The sequence below is a fragment of the Hyaena hyaena genome, unplaced genomic scaffold (assembly GCF_003009895.1).
Source record: "Hyaena hyaena isolate Hyena2069 unplaced genomic scaffold, ASM300989v1 scaffold_877, whole genome shotgun sequence".
Classification (NCBI taxonomy): Eukaryota; Metazoa; Chordata; class Mammalia; order Carnivora; family Hyaenidae; genus Hyaena; species Hyaena hyaena.
The window spans coordinates 323,154-337,461 of NW_024081514.1; positions in this window are offsets into that span (position 1 = coordinate 323,154).

The following is a 14,308-nucleotide window of genomic DNA, read 5'->3' on the forward strand; positions in this document are numbered from 1 at the left end:
AAAAAATTTAAAAGCAAAAGAACAAAATTAAACTCACTAAAATATTTTCACACTACAAACAAGGATGAGATTGATAACTCAGATTCATGAAAAATACTTCTAAAGGTTTATGTAATTGTTTTGTCAGGCTACAAACTAACCAGAACACTTTCCAGTGGGTAGTTTACTGGAAAGGGAATGGATGTTCTCACAGCAGATACTATGGAAGGGATACAAGAAACAAACCCTTAGAGACAGGTACAGAGACAACTGCTTCTTTCTTAGGGAAGTGGGCTAATTTAGTCTGGACCCCAGGGTGTGGAATCACCTGGTGCATTTATGGTTGATAGTTAGCGAGCTGCTATAGTCACATGGAGCTATGCAGGGATGGGTTAGAAAATCAGCTAAAGACAAGCTTGGGCATTATCTTGGGTCTGGGCAGTAGCTGGACTCAGTTGGTAGACCACACAGCTAATTAGGCCAAGATGCTGATCACTGGAATTCCCCTGGGTAGCTATTGTCATTATTACTGCCATGAGATTTAAGATGTAGTTTTCTCACGCCTTCCACTAGATTTCTAGTGTTTCTCAAGTTGAGCCCTATCTTCACACAGTATGTCTCAGTTCAATAAATGATTTTCATGCATGAGTTTCTGATCCTGAGTCCCACAAAGGCATTTAGCAAGTCTTAAGAGCATAGCCTCTATTTGGGTCTCCATTTGCCTGTGCTATAGCTGAAGAAGATTCCCTTTTAAAAACTAGGGGCCTGTACAACTCCTATGGAAAGATGACTGCCAGTCTCTATTAAAAGGGATTATAAACACAACCTATTATCCAATAATCACATTCTTAGCTGCATACTCCAAAGAAATATATGTGTATGTTCACCAAGAGACCTGTATAATAAAGTGCATAGAAATGCTACTTATAATAACCAAAAGCTGGAAACAATCCAAATAGAATGGATATATAAAAGGTGCTATATACACACAATAGATTATTATACAGCAATAAGAGCCAACCAACTACAGCATATAATAACATGAATGAATTCCACAAACATAATAAGCAAAAAAAAGGCAGCCACAAAAGAATTGCATACTGCATGATTTCATTTTTATGAATATTCATTCATTATGAATTATGAATTCATTCATTATGAATGAATAGGCAAAAATACTATATGTTTTAGATATCATGACAGTCATTATCCTGATGGGAAGGGATAGATAATGACTGGAAAGGAGTATAAAATTGATTTCCTATAGCGCAGGTAACATTCTGTTTCTTGAGATAGGCCTTTTCATATGTGTTTGTCCACCTCATAAGCATTCATGGAACTATAAGCTTAGGATATGGGCACTTTTATTGTTCCTATATAAAGTTATAATACCTGAATTTGTAAAGTTTACTTTAAAATGATACAATAATGGAGACTTTAAAACCTGGTACCCCACCTTGCTTTTGCCAACATCCTCCCTCATCCCATTTCTCACCACCTTTTGCTTTTGGAGTCATACAAAAACTAATGAACAAACCTTTGGGGTGAGGCTTGCTACCTTCCTTGGACTCATAAATACTGCCCTTCACCAAACTCAAATCAGCAGCTAGGATCAGGCTGTCTTCTACCTGCCTATATTATTTCTATAAAACATCAAATTCCATGGAAACCATGTGTTGCTTTCTCACCTTGATATCTAATGTCAGCTCAACCTACTTCTTCCATCTTTCTTCTTTCAGTCATTCATGCGTTTTCTTAAAAATTATACTTTAACCATTCAACTATGTTGGGCATTATGTTCCACTATAAAGATAACATGAGCAAATACAAACAAGCTCCCTCTGCCTCACTTCTTTCCTGTAGTTTCATAGTAGAGGACCATGATCTCCTTCTCAACTAATCTATCTAAAACCAAATAAACTCGGTTCATCACAGTTCATGATAGGTGGACACAGAGATGCAGATGGATCATGACAGGCAGAGTGACTGAATCATTCAAATGTATTTTGAAAGATGTAGAAAGCCAACCATATGAATTAAATGAGTCCATTATAGGATTCTAATGTAGGTAAATAAAACTTTCTAAAAAAAAACTAATTAGAACTAGCAATATATTTCTATTTATCTGTGATTTTCTTTGTGGGAACCATCATATCCTAAATGTCTAGCAACTTTTAAATACTTTCTTTATCTAATTCCCATGAATTAGGGAGATCATTTAAAGGGATTATGGATTCTAGGAGCTATGTTTTTAAGACCTAAAAGTAGTGCATATCCTTTCTCTATGGATTTATCAGCTTCATTTATTAATAACTTACTCAGTGGTTTCAATAATGTCAAGTAATAATACAGCCCATTAACAATGACTTTGGTTTTCCAGAATAATAGGCATAGTTATATTTGTACCAACACTTTGAGTAAAACCCATGTAAATGGTATAATATTACTATGGTGCCAGATTTAGTCTCATTCCCAAGAGCCTGACAACTGAAAACTATGAAGATACTTTAAAATCAGATTTGTTGGGATATAGATGTGGACAATATTTGCTATATCAAAATGCAACAGGAATTGTAAGTATTCTTTTGAACTGACACTTTCCAGGCCAGTCTCGGTGATGACTCCCACTTATATTATAAATGATGTTATCACAAAAGAGTAACTAGACTCTTAAGGCTAAAAATGGTCTATATTTGTTCTGAAAGAACCTTCGACATTTCCAGTTACACACACATTCACTAATAACGCTTCTTCCCTTTGCTCAAAAAAGATGCATTTCCAGACATTTATCCCACAGAAGACAAAAAACAGATTTCACTTCACCTGCAATCTGATCTTTATTTCAAATTCCCTTTCTTTAATTAGCTTGAGAAATTTTTAGACAACCTTACAAACAAACAGTCCCCTTCCTTTGCTTTCTTTTCCTTCCCTCTCTCCTTTCCACAAACATATGTTCAATGCTGCCTATGTTTCAGACATAGGTAATATGAAGACAAGTAAAACACTCTCTGACCTGTACCACTATAAAATTTCCACCAATCTACCAATTTCAAACCACTCGAGTTCCCTTAGCATCCTGGAACCTGAATGATTTAGGTTTCTGATGAGTAATCCAAGCTTCTTTTAAAACCAAGTGATTCCACAGATTTTTTCCTATTACGTGCTGCAAGCGAAACAAAGCGCAAGCATTCTGCCATCATCTGCTTTCTTGCTCAAAACATCTCCTTCACCCCCTTCTCATCCTCAGCATGGACTTTGATGGCCAGGTTGGTAGGGTAATTTCATTAAGGAACCCAATCTATTGGAAAAAGCTGTATTTCCTCCCAGAATCTCTGGAGCATTTTTTTGTGCTGTGATTTTGCTGACAATTATATTCCATAGACAAGAACTGAGGACAAGGTGCAAGACACAGAAAAATGACACTGACACAGGGTGAACCTCATACCACCTGAGTCCTACCTTTGGTGCCTGCCTACTTAGTCTTAGAACATTTATGGAGATTTGTCATTTTAGAGGCTGGGAGAAACAGCTTCTAATTTCTTAGTAACTATAAAATCATGGATAACTAAGTTACAACTATCCCAAATGATTTTTTCCCAATCAATTCTCAACTTGATTTCATTTCAGGGTCAACACTGTGGGTCGTTTTATATGCAGAAAATGTCGCTGAACTGAATTTATTGCCTCTCAGTCTCTCAACAGGCTTACTACTCCTGGATCAGAATTTCAATTGTGCTAACATTAAGAGCTACATTTTTTTCTGTTTAGGAGGCTGGCTGGCAATTAACACTAATAATATGTGAGTTGTGGCATAGCTTTAAATTCTTCCAGTGAATTGATATCTACTTTATGGAAAAAGCAGTGGCGCTATTCTTTTTGTTTTTGGCCTAAATAACAAACATTTACTTTCTCACAGTTCTGCAGGAAAGAAGTCCAAAATCACCGTGTCAACAGGGATAGTTTCTTCTAAAATCTCCCTACCTAGATTATAGACAGCTGTCTTCTCTCTATGTCTTCCGGTGGTCTTCCCTCTGAATGTGTCTGTGTCCTAATTGATTCTTTTTTCTTTTATTTTATTAAGGTATAATTGACATATTAGTTTCAGATGTACAACATAATGATTTGATATTTGTACGCATTGCAAAATGATCACCACAATAAATCTAGTTAACATTTGTCACCATACTTAGCTAACAAAATTTTTTGTCTTGTGACGAGAACTTGAAAATCTATTCTCTTAGTAACTTTCCAACACATAATATAACACTATTAACTTTAGTCACCATATTATATACTACACCCCCAGGACTAATTTATTTTATAACTGGAAGTTTGTACCTTCTGACCACCTCAACCATTTTGCCCACCCCCCTCCCACTCCCCCCTCAAACTCAATGCCCCATCTCTGGCCAGTAATTTATCTTATCTACAGGCTCTGGGTTTATTTTTGCTTTGTTTTAGACTCTACATTTAAGTGAGATCATGTAGTCTTTGTCTTTCTCTGACTTATTTCACATACTATAATGATCTCAAGGTTCAGACATGTTCTCTCAGATGGCTATATGTCATTCTTTTTGATAGCTGAGTAATATTCCATTGTACATATATATGTTCTTTATCCATTCATCCATTGATGAACATTTAGGTTGCTTTCATGTCTTGGTTATTGTAAATAATGCTGCAGTGAACATGGGGGTGCAGACGGCTTTTTACGTTAGTGTTTTTGTTTCCTTTGGATAAATACCTAGATGTGAAATTACTGGATCACATGGTAGTTCTATTTTTAATTTTTTGAGGAAACTCCATGCTGTTTTCCACAATTACTGCACAAATTTATATTCTACTGTTCTCTGCATCTTTACCAACGCTTATATATTCTTTTTGATACTAGTCATTTAATAGATGTAATTATGGGGGCACCTGGGTGGCTCAGTCAGTTAAGCATCCGACTTCAGCTCAGGTCATGATCTCATGGTTCATGGGTTCGAGCCCCATGTCAGGTTCTGTGCTGACAGCTAGCTCAGAGCCTGGAGCCTGCTTCAGATTATGTGTGTGTGTCTCTCTCTGACCCTCCCCTGCTCACATTGTCTCTCTCTCAAAACTAAATAAAACATTCAAAAAAACTTTAAAAAATGTAATTATGATTTTGTTGTATGCATTTCCCTGATGACTGGTGATATGGAATACTTTTTCATTTGCCTACTATGTGTGTCTTATTTGGAAAAAAATGTGTATTCAAGTTCTTTGTCCATTGTTTAGTCATACTATTTGTGTTTTTGCTGCTGAGTTGTATACATTCCTTATATACTTTGGATGTTAAACCTTTATCAGATATATAATTTGCAATAACTGTCTTAGCTAACTTTATTGTGATGATCATTTCTCAATATATACATAAATCATCATTTTGAACTTAAATTTATACAATGTTATATGGCAATTATATTTCAATAAAGTTGGAGAAGAAAATCAAGGAAATAGGAATATAGAATAAGGAAGGCAAATAGAATGCACTTTAAAAACTGACAGATTTCACTTCAAATATATCAACAATTATACATAAATAGACTAAGTGATTTAATTTTGAGAAAAAATTTGATCAGACTAGATCTGATCCTATGCGATTACAAGAAACATCTAAAACATAGGTACAGAAAATTCAAAAAGGAAAAAAAAGACTATAAATACTAAGCAAAAGAAAAACTGATATACCTAGATTATATCCAAAAAAAATAGACTATTAAGAGGAAGCTAATTTGAGTGACTCAGTCAATTGGGAATCTGACTTCTGCTCAGGTCATGATCTCACAGTTTGTGAGTTTGAGCCCCACATTGGGCTCTGTGCTGACAGCTCAGAGCCTAAAGCCTGATTTGGATTCTGTTTCCCTTTCTCTCTGCCCCTCCCCCACTCATGCTTTGTTTCTCTCTGTCTCAAGAGTAAATAAACATTTTAAATTTTTTTTAAAAGAAGAAGAAACATTATTAGGGATACAGAGCAGTTTTCAAAATGACAAATTCAGTTTGCAAGGAAAATATTTTTATCTATCTAAAATTATGCCCTCGGGGCGCCTGGGTGGCTTAGTCGGTTAAGCGTCTGACTTTCGCTTAGGTCATGATCTCACGGTTCGTGGGTTCGAGCCCAGCGTCGGGCTCTGTGCTGACTGCCAGCTCGCGGAGCCCAGAGCCTGTTTCAGAGTCTGTGACTCCCTCTCTCTCTGACCCTCCCCTGCTCACTCTGTCTCTCTCTCTCTCCTAGAAATAAATAAAAAAAAAAACATTAAAAAAAATAAAAAACAAAATTATGCCCTCAAATATGCAAAGCAAGAATTCACAGAATAATAAAAAATGATCTAAATAAATGGGGAAATAAAACATTTCAAAGACTGGAACTTTCAATAGTATAAAGCTGGGTTTTTTAAAAAAATTTTTTAAACAGTTTATTGTCAAGTTGGTTCCCATATAACACCCATTGCTCATCCCCACAAGTGCCCTCCTCCTTGCCCATCACCCCCTTCTCCTCCCCCCATACAAACTTTTTTTTTTTTTACAAACTGATTTAAAGAATTAATGTAATCATAACCAAAATCCTAACAAGCATTTCTCTGGAACTTCACAAGTAAGTTTTAAATTTTGTGGAAATGCAATCATTATCTGTAAACAGCAATTTTATTTTTATGTTTTCTAATTGTATCATTTATGTATACATTAATACTATAATTTATTGGCATTAACCTTCAGAATGATACTGAATGAAAGGAGCTCTACTGGACCTCCTGTCTTAATACTAACCCTAGAGGGACCAATAGCATTAAAGTTTTTGCATTTTTTAAAATTATTTTTTTATGAGTCTAGTGAGTTATTTTCTACTGTTCTCTACATTTTCCCCATAACATATACTTTTTTCAAAAGTGTTCTCTGCATCTGTTTAGATTATATATGAGTTTTCTTTAAAAAAATTTTCTTAATGTTTATTTTTGAGAGAGAGAGAGAGAAAGAGACAGAATGTGAGTTGGGGATGGGCAGGGAGAGAGGGAGACACAGAATCTGAAGCAGGCTTCAGGCTCTGAGCTGTCAGCATGAAGCCTGATGTGGGGCTCACCCTCAAGAACCTCAAGATCAGGACCTGAGCTGAAGTCAGACACTTAACCGACTGAGCCACCCAGGTACCCCCATAAATGAGTTTTCTTCTTTATTCCGTTACTGTGATAAATTACATAGGTGGACTTCCTTGTGTTCCTAAAATAGAGCCAACTTAGTCATGGCATATTCTCATTTTTAAGTACCGCTGGATGTGAGTTGATAGCATGTTGTTTAAAAGTTTTGCATCTATACTTATGAGTGAGATTGACCTATAATTTTTCTTTTAATGTCCCTGTCAGGTTAACTTTATAAACTGAGCTTGGTACATATTCTTACTTTCATTTTGTTTTGTTTCTTTTTTGTCTTTTGAGATCTGCATTGTTTCTTAAATATACGGTAGAAAGCAATGTATGCTAAAATATCCCCCATGAATGTGATTCGTCTACTATTTTTTTCCTTTTAGCTTTGTGAATATTTGCTTCATACAGCATATACATTTAGAATTATTATTCCTTTCTGGTGAATATTATGTCATGACAAAATTTCCCAACTTATATTTAATAATGTTTCTTGCCTTTGTCTGCTATTAATTTAGAAAGACCAGCTTTCTTGTTAGTATTTGAATTACATGATCTCTTCCTACCCTTTTACTTTCAAGCTTTCCTTATCTTCTATGTTACATGCATCACTTCTAAGCAGCATATAGTTTTACTGCATTTTAATCCAGTCTCACAGTCTTTGTCTTCTAATGGTGTCAGATAGTTCATTTACATTTAATATCATGAATGATGTATTTGTAATTAAATCTGCATCTTATTAAGTGTTTTCTATTTGCCTTGCCTACATTTCTGCTCCTTTTTCTCTTTTTTGCATTGTTTCTTTTAATATTCCATTTTCCTATTAATTCAGTAGTTGTACATTCCTTTACTATTCTTTCAGTGACCTGACTAGATTAAAACATGCCTCCTATACTTATACAAGCTGAATGTTCTAGCACCAGTTTTCAGGTGCAACTCAGGAACCTTTGATGTAACTCTATTTCTCCTCTCTCTTGACTAATATTCTATTCTTATTATGTACTCTAATTCTAATTTTCAATGACAGATGACTTAATTTTATTTTATGTGGTAATATTCATTGCATTCACCCTTAGAGCTACCAGTTTTTGCTTCTTCATTCTTTCCTGCATGTCAGAATTCCCTTCTAAAATCAAGTTTTGTTGTGTTTTGTTTTTTGTTTTTATGCCTGAAGGATATGCTTTCTAGACGCTGATTTCCTGTGAAGGTATTTAAACTTAAGTTTTAAAAACCCTCACTGATAAGGGCCCCTACTAATGGTCCATATGATTATATGCTTTTATAAAATTTGCATGATAAGATGTTTTAGCTGAAATGAGTTAAACCACAGACTCTTTACATTCATGTTTCCTCCCCATCAAACTTCCTTTCACAACAAATAGCACATGATTGGATACAAGCTAAGAGAAGGCTGAGTTGCACATACATTTAGCTTAGCTTTAGTGGAATATATTTTTGTGACTCACTGTCACTTCCACGTATAACTAAATATTTTCTAGTCATCTTAGGATACTCCTACCATCTGTTTTGCATGATTCGCATCATGACGTGAAGATAGAAGGTTAGGTGTATCGCAAGAATACATCCTATGGTGCTCTGTATTGGGAGCAAGTGTTTATGCAAATAAATAAATAAATAGAAAAAGAAAAGACTGAAATGTTCAAAACCACTAGCTGCTAGGTGGGAAATTCTTTGACTCATCAGACATGTAAATTCATAAATTGAAGATTAGATTCTAAAACAAAAGTTTTTTTCTTATCAAGAATACGTTAAATAAGAACATTATAAATAAACTACATATACATCTTTCTTGATGGGACATGTGTGAAATAAAATGTATCAAAATTTCTGTTTGTAAAGTACAAACATGTGTAGTATATAAACTTCAAGTTTATTTGTGTGTGATGCTGGATGCATATCGACAGAAAGGATATTTTAGAGTATTTGATGCATATTTTGCTGATGATATCTAGTGGTTTAAATGAAACAGCAGGGAAAATTGGTGTAGTAAGTAACTCAGAAATATTTAAAAGAAAGATTATAGATATGTTTGGTAGTCATTTAAGTATTCTTTTAAAAAGGGTCCCAAGTAAATGAGTTTTAAGATTCCACAAACCCTGAGCCCAAATGTTCCCTTCTGTCATTAATTCACTATTAAGAAGTACTATGTTTTTGTTTAAATGCAAATATCTTTAGTTCTGTATTTGGGGGGAAGATTTACTGGACTCTTAATTCTAGGTTTTGAATTATTTTAACGCTTTGAAGACATTTCTCTTTCTTCTTGTTTCCATTCTTTCTGTTGAAGTCAGCTGACCCTGTGAAAGTTGCATCTTTTTAGATAAACTAGCTTTTCGCTCCCGTGGCTCTTTTACAGCTTTTACTTTTTCATTGTTTTTAGTGGGTTTATTATTCTGTGATATGTCCTATTTATTGTTCATAGTGTCTTGAATATATGGCTTGGTGTCTTTCATCTTTTGTAGAAAATTCTAAACAATTCTTTCTTTGCCATTTTCCTGCTCTTACTCTCTCTTTTCTCCGTCTTTATTAGAAATTTTTATGCATCCTTATTTCTCTTAAACTATTTTTTGTATTTGCCCTCTTTTAGCTTTTTGCATACTTCATTCTGGATATTTCCTTCTGAAATGTCTTCCAATTCATTATTGTCTATTCAAGTCTAAACAATATGTTTTTAACTCATCCATTAAACTCCTAAACTTAGATATATTTATTTTAGTTATAGAAGTTGGGTAATTTATTACTTTTTATTTTTTTCAGTTCTCTTCCAAAAATGTCACTCGTTTCCTTAAAATTTTTAAGGAGAGTTATTTTAAAGTCTATGACTGATTTTTTCATTATTTGTATCTCTGTATCACCTAGGTAGAGTATGTTCTTCCTCTTGGGATTTGGGCACATTTTTTCTTCTTGTGTGTTTGGCTTTCTCTGTTGAATGCCAGCCATTTTATATAAAAAATACTAAGGGCAATTTGAGGCCTCGAGTTGTATTTTCTTTCCCTGGAGAAATTAATTTTACCCCTGGTACAATGCTAGGGACACGAGAAAAATCAGTAGAATCTTAATTCTTTAAAGAAAGGTAGGATTCGAACAAGCCTTCATCCCTGAGAGGACTGTTTCCAGTTCACTCTTACCCTCAAGAAACAAATGTTCAGAGTTTTAACCTGATCAAAGTATCACCATCTTGGAAGGCCCTGAAGTCCAATTTTATAATGTGTGCCTCAAGAGCCTATTTAAAACTCTGCTTAAATGAAAAAATAATAAAATAAAATAACAAGATAAATACCTAGAGGAAAGAAAAAAGAATAAAATACCCTTACTCAAGAACTATAAGATTAGCTATGTCAACAGTCCCAAAGAATCTACAAGAAAGCTCCTAGAACCACTGAGTTTAACAGAGTCCTAGGATAAAGGTCAGCACACACAAATCAATCATGTTTACTAACAAGGTATAATTGGAAACTTAAAAACAATATCATTTATAGTTGCAACAAAAATTAAATACCAATACCATAAATCTGAAAAAACATAAGAGCTCTTATTAAAATCTTTACAATTCTGATAAATGAAATAAAAGGCAACCTAAATACATGGGCATATAATCATGGAGTAGAAGATTCAATAATAATAGATAATATGTCAAATAATAAAGATGTCAAGTCTCCCCAAACTGATCTATACATTACTGGAATACAAACTAAAATCCTAGAATAATATATTTTTTAGAATAATGTTTCATAGATATGAATGAACTGATTCTAAAATTTATATGTAAGAATAGAGAAGCTAGAATAGCTGACATAATTCTGAAAAAAAAAAAAAGAACAGTTGAGGAAATGAATCAAAGATAGAGCAGTATTAAAGAAGGAACAGCACACAAATCAATGGAACAGAAGAGAAAGCCCAGAAATATTTCTACATAAATGTGGCAATATGATTTTGGACAAATATAAAAAAATTTAATGGACAAATTACAGCCTTTCCAACAAGTGGTACTGGAGCAATTATACATCAATATGAAGGAGAAAAATATGACCTTTGACCTAAACTCACTTATACAAAAACTATTTCAAAACAGATCACAGATCTAAATGTAAACACAAAATTATAAAACTTTTCGAAGAAAACAAAGGAAACATAGTCATGACCTACAATTTGGTGAAGAGCCTATAGACACTATACTTAAATCATGCCCATAAAGAAGAAAAATTTAATTAGGTTTCATCAAAATTAAAAATTTTACTCTGTGATAGTCACTGTTAAGAGAATGAGAAAACAAATTGAGATCTCACAGATCGAGAGAAAACATATGAAATCACACGTGAAATACAAAGGGCTTGTATCTGAAATATGACAGTGGGGCCAGAGTGGCTCAGTCAGTTAAGCATCCACCTCTTGTTATCGACTTAAGCTGTGTTCTCACAGTTGAGATGGACCCCACTCAGTGTGGAGTCTACTTGGGAGTCTCTCTCTCCCTCTTTCTCTGCCCTTCCCCTCCTCACACTCACTCACTTTCTCTCTCTCTCTCAAAATAAACGTTTAAAATAAAATAAAATAAAATAAAATAAAATGAAATGAAATGAAATAACAGACAAACTCTCCCTCCCTACTCTGGAGTGGAAGGAATAAAGAATGAGAATGAACAAGAATAACACAATTGGCTCCCTCTTCATGGAAGAAAACATCAGAAGTTGAGAAGTGTTTGCTACTTACATTCACTAGTTTTTCATTCTCTTAACTTTTGGGCTTATTCACGAAGTCTGTGGTCAACGAGGGCTTTGAATTTCCCTCTCAGGGGAGAAAAGCAAGCCTTCAGGGCAGAGCCTTGCTCCCATAGTAAACACACCACTCTCCTAAGGCCCGTCACTGCTCTTTTATGTATTATCCTGGGACAACTGTGGACAGCTTAGATTTGACTCCAGTGTATTTCGGAACTGGTCAGAAAGGAGCAATAATTAAATCAATTTCACTCTGCGCTCAAGGCTGAAAATGAAAGTCTTTCTCTTCTCTATGTTGGTTTTCAAGTTACTTCCAGCAACATTACCCAAAACAGCATATCATAAATCCTGCAATGAGATTAGATGACAACATGAAGATACTCCAATAATTAAATGCCAACCTAGCGATATACCAAGATTTAATATAAACCCCTTCCTATTATCAAATTCCCAGAGAGAAAAGATCAGAGATTAAATTTACTTGCAAGTTTAAGTCCAAAAACATTCAAGTCCAAAAAAATTAAACTTCAAAATCAAATTTTCTTGCTCTTGAGAGTTAAAAGCCCAAAGTCCAAAGACTCCTCTCATTCTATTCAGTCTCAGCCAGAGGAGTTCTTAACGCCTAGCTGCTAGTGCTGCAATTGCATGCTGCTTTGCGTATCCAGCCGAGATTACATGCTCAAAAGAGCACTTCGTTTTCCAGACCGCTTAGAGACTCAGGGTTATCCGAATTAAAAAATAAGGGTGACTAACAAGGATGTTGGTCACCTATGATCAAAAACTCAAGAAAAATCTGGCATCTAAAGGTTAATAATGGCATTGTGGGTTTACTGTTATCTAGGGGAGAGGGGGGACTCTATCTACGCATGCTGCCTCCTCTCCAAAAGAGTGGCACTTGAGATATACTTGCCTCCTACAAACTTTAGAAATTTGCAATGGTGGCCCAAGGTCTGCACATTTGGTAAAATACAAGCACCTTTACTGTAGCACAGGATGGAAAATGCCAACTCACAGACACTCTCCGTGGAGCATCAGTGTTCCAGAAACATGATGCTTGTGTGTGTCAGGCTAGGTCGCTTCGATAAAGAGGAAATCGGGTCAATTTCCTCCTATTTTATCACATCCCCTTAAGCTACACAATCTTTTCTAAACTTTCCTCCAAACTATCTTCTCCAAGGTGAAGCTCCTTTAGGAGAAGTTGATTTGCTCTCAATGAATATTCACTTTGTTTCCATGAGTCCTGTTCTCACTCTTGTATTGGTAACACAGGGTGGGGCCTGTAGTGAAGGCAATCAGTGACAAAGGCCTGCATAGTTCAAGCCTAGCAACTTCCTGTATGCCTTTGACCACTTCATCCGGGGTCACAAATGCACACATCCTATAATCAGCAGCTCACCTTCCTGAGCTTCTCTGCTCTTTTTTACAGTCTTTAATCTGTACATGTACTTCACTAGCTTATTACATTCAATTTCCCCTAATAAAATTATATATGTCAAAACTAATAATGCCAAATAAAAGGAAATAAGAATTTAAGAAACCAATCTTTTTAGTTCAGAGAAGCCAAACTTTTTAGTAAAAATATCACTGATTTTCAGGGCACCTGGGTGGTTCAGGCAGTTAAGCATCCTACTCTTGGTTTCAGCTCAGGTCACACTCACAGTTTGTGGGACTGAGCCTCACGTTAGGCTCTGTGCTGACGCATGGAGCCTGCTTGCAATTCTCTCTCTCCCTTTTTCTCTTCCCTCCCTTGCTCTCTCTGTCTCAAAATAATTAAATAAACTTAAAAATGAGGGGGGAGGGGCACCTGGGTGGCTCAGCTGATTTAGCATCAGATTCTTGATTTCAATTCAGGCCATGACCTCACGGTTCATGGGTTTCAGCCCCACATCAGGCAGAGCCTGCTTGGGATATTCTCATTCTCTCTCTCTCCCTCTCTCTCTCTCTTTCTCTCTCTCTCAGATTCAAAAATAATTAATAAAACTTAAAAAAATCACAAATTATATATAATTTTCAATTATATGTAATATGTTGTACTATATCTATACATATGATATATGTAGCTATGTTATATGTATATGTAGGTAATATTTAGCACATTTCAGTGACTAATTTTTTTCTTACAAAACTGCATTGATTTCTGTGACAAGGTGTAATAGGTTAAGGAAATCCACAGAATCTGGTAATAAATATTTTGACCTATTTTTGTTAGTCCTACAATGTATTATTCTAATGTAATTTTTATTAAAATAGAATTCCAGTTATCCTAATAATAAAAACATATCTTGGTTTTATATACTTCTTTACAAAGGCCTCTTATAAATATATGTTCTTTGAAGCCATAGAGCAACTCTATGAGCTAGTGTATTATTGTTCCCATTCTGTAACTGAGTAAAAACTGAGGTTTTGGGGCAGATTTTCTGTACTCTAAATATTTAATATATG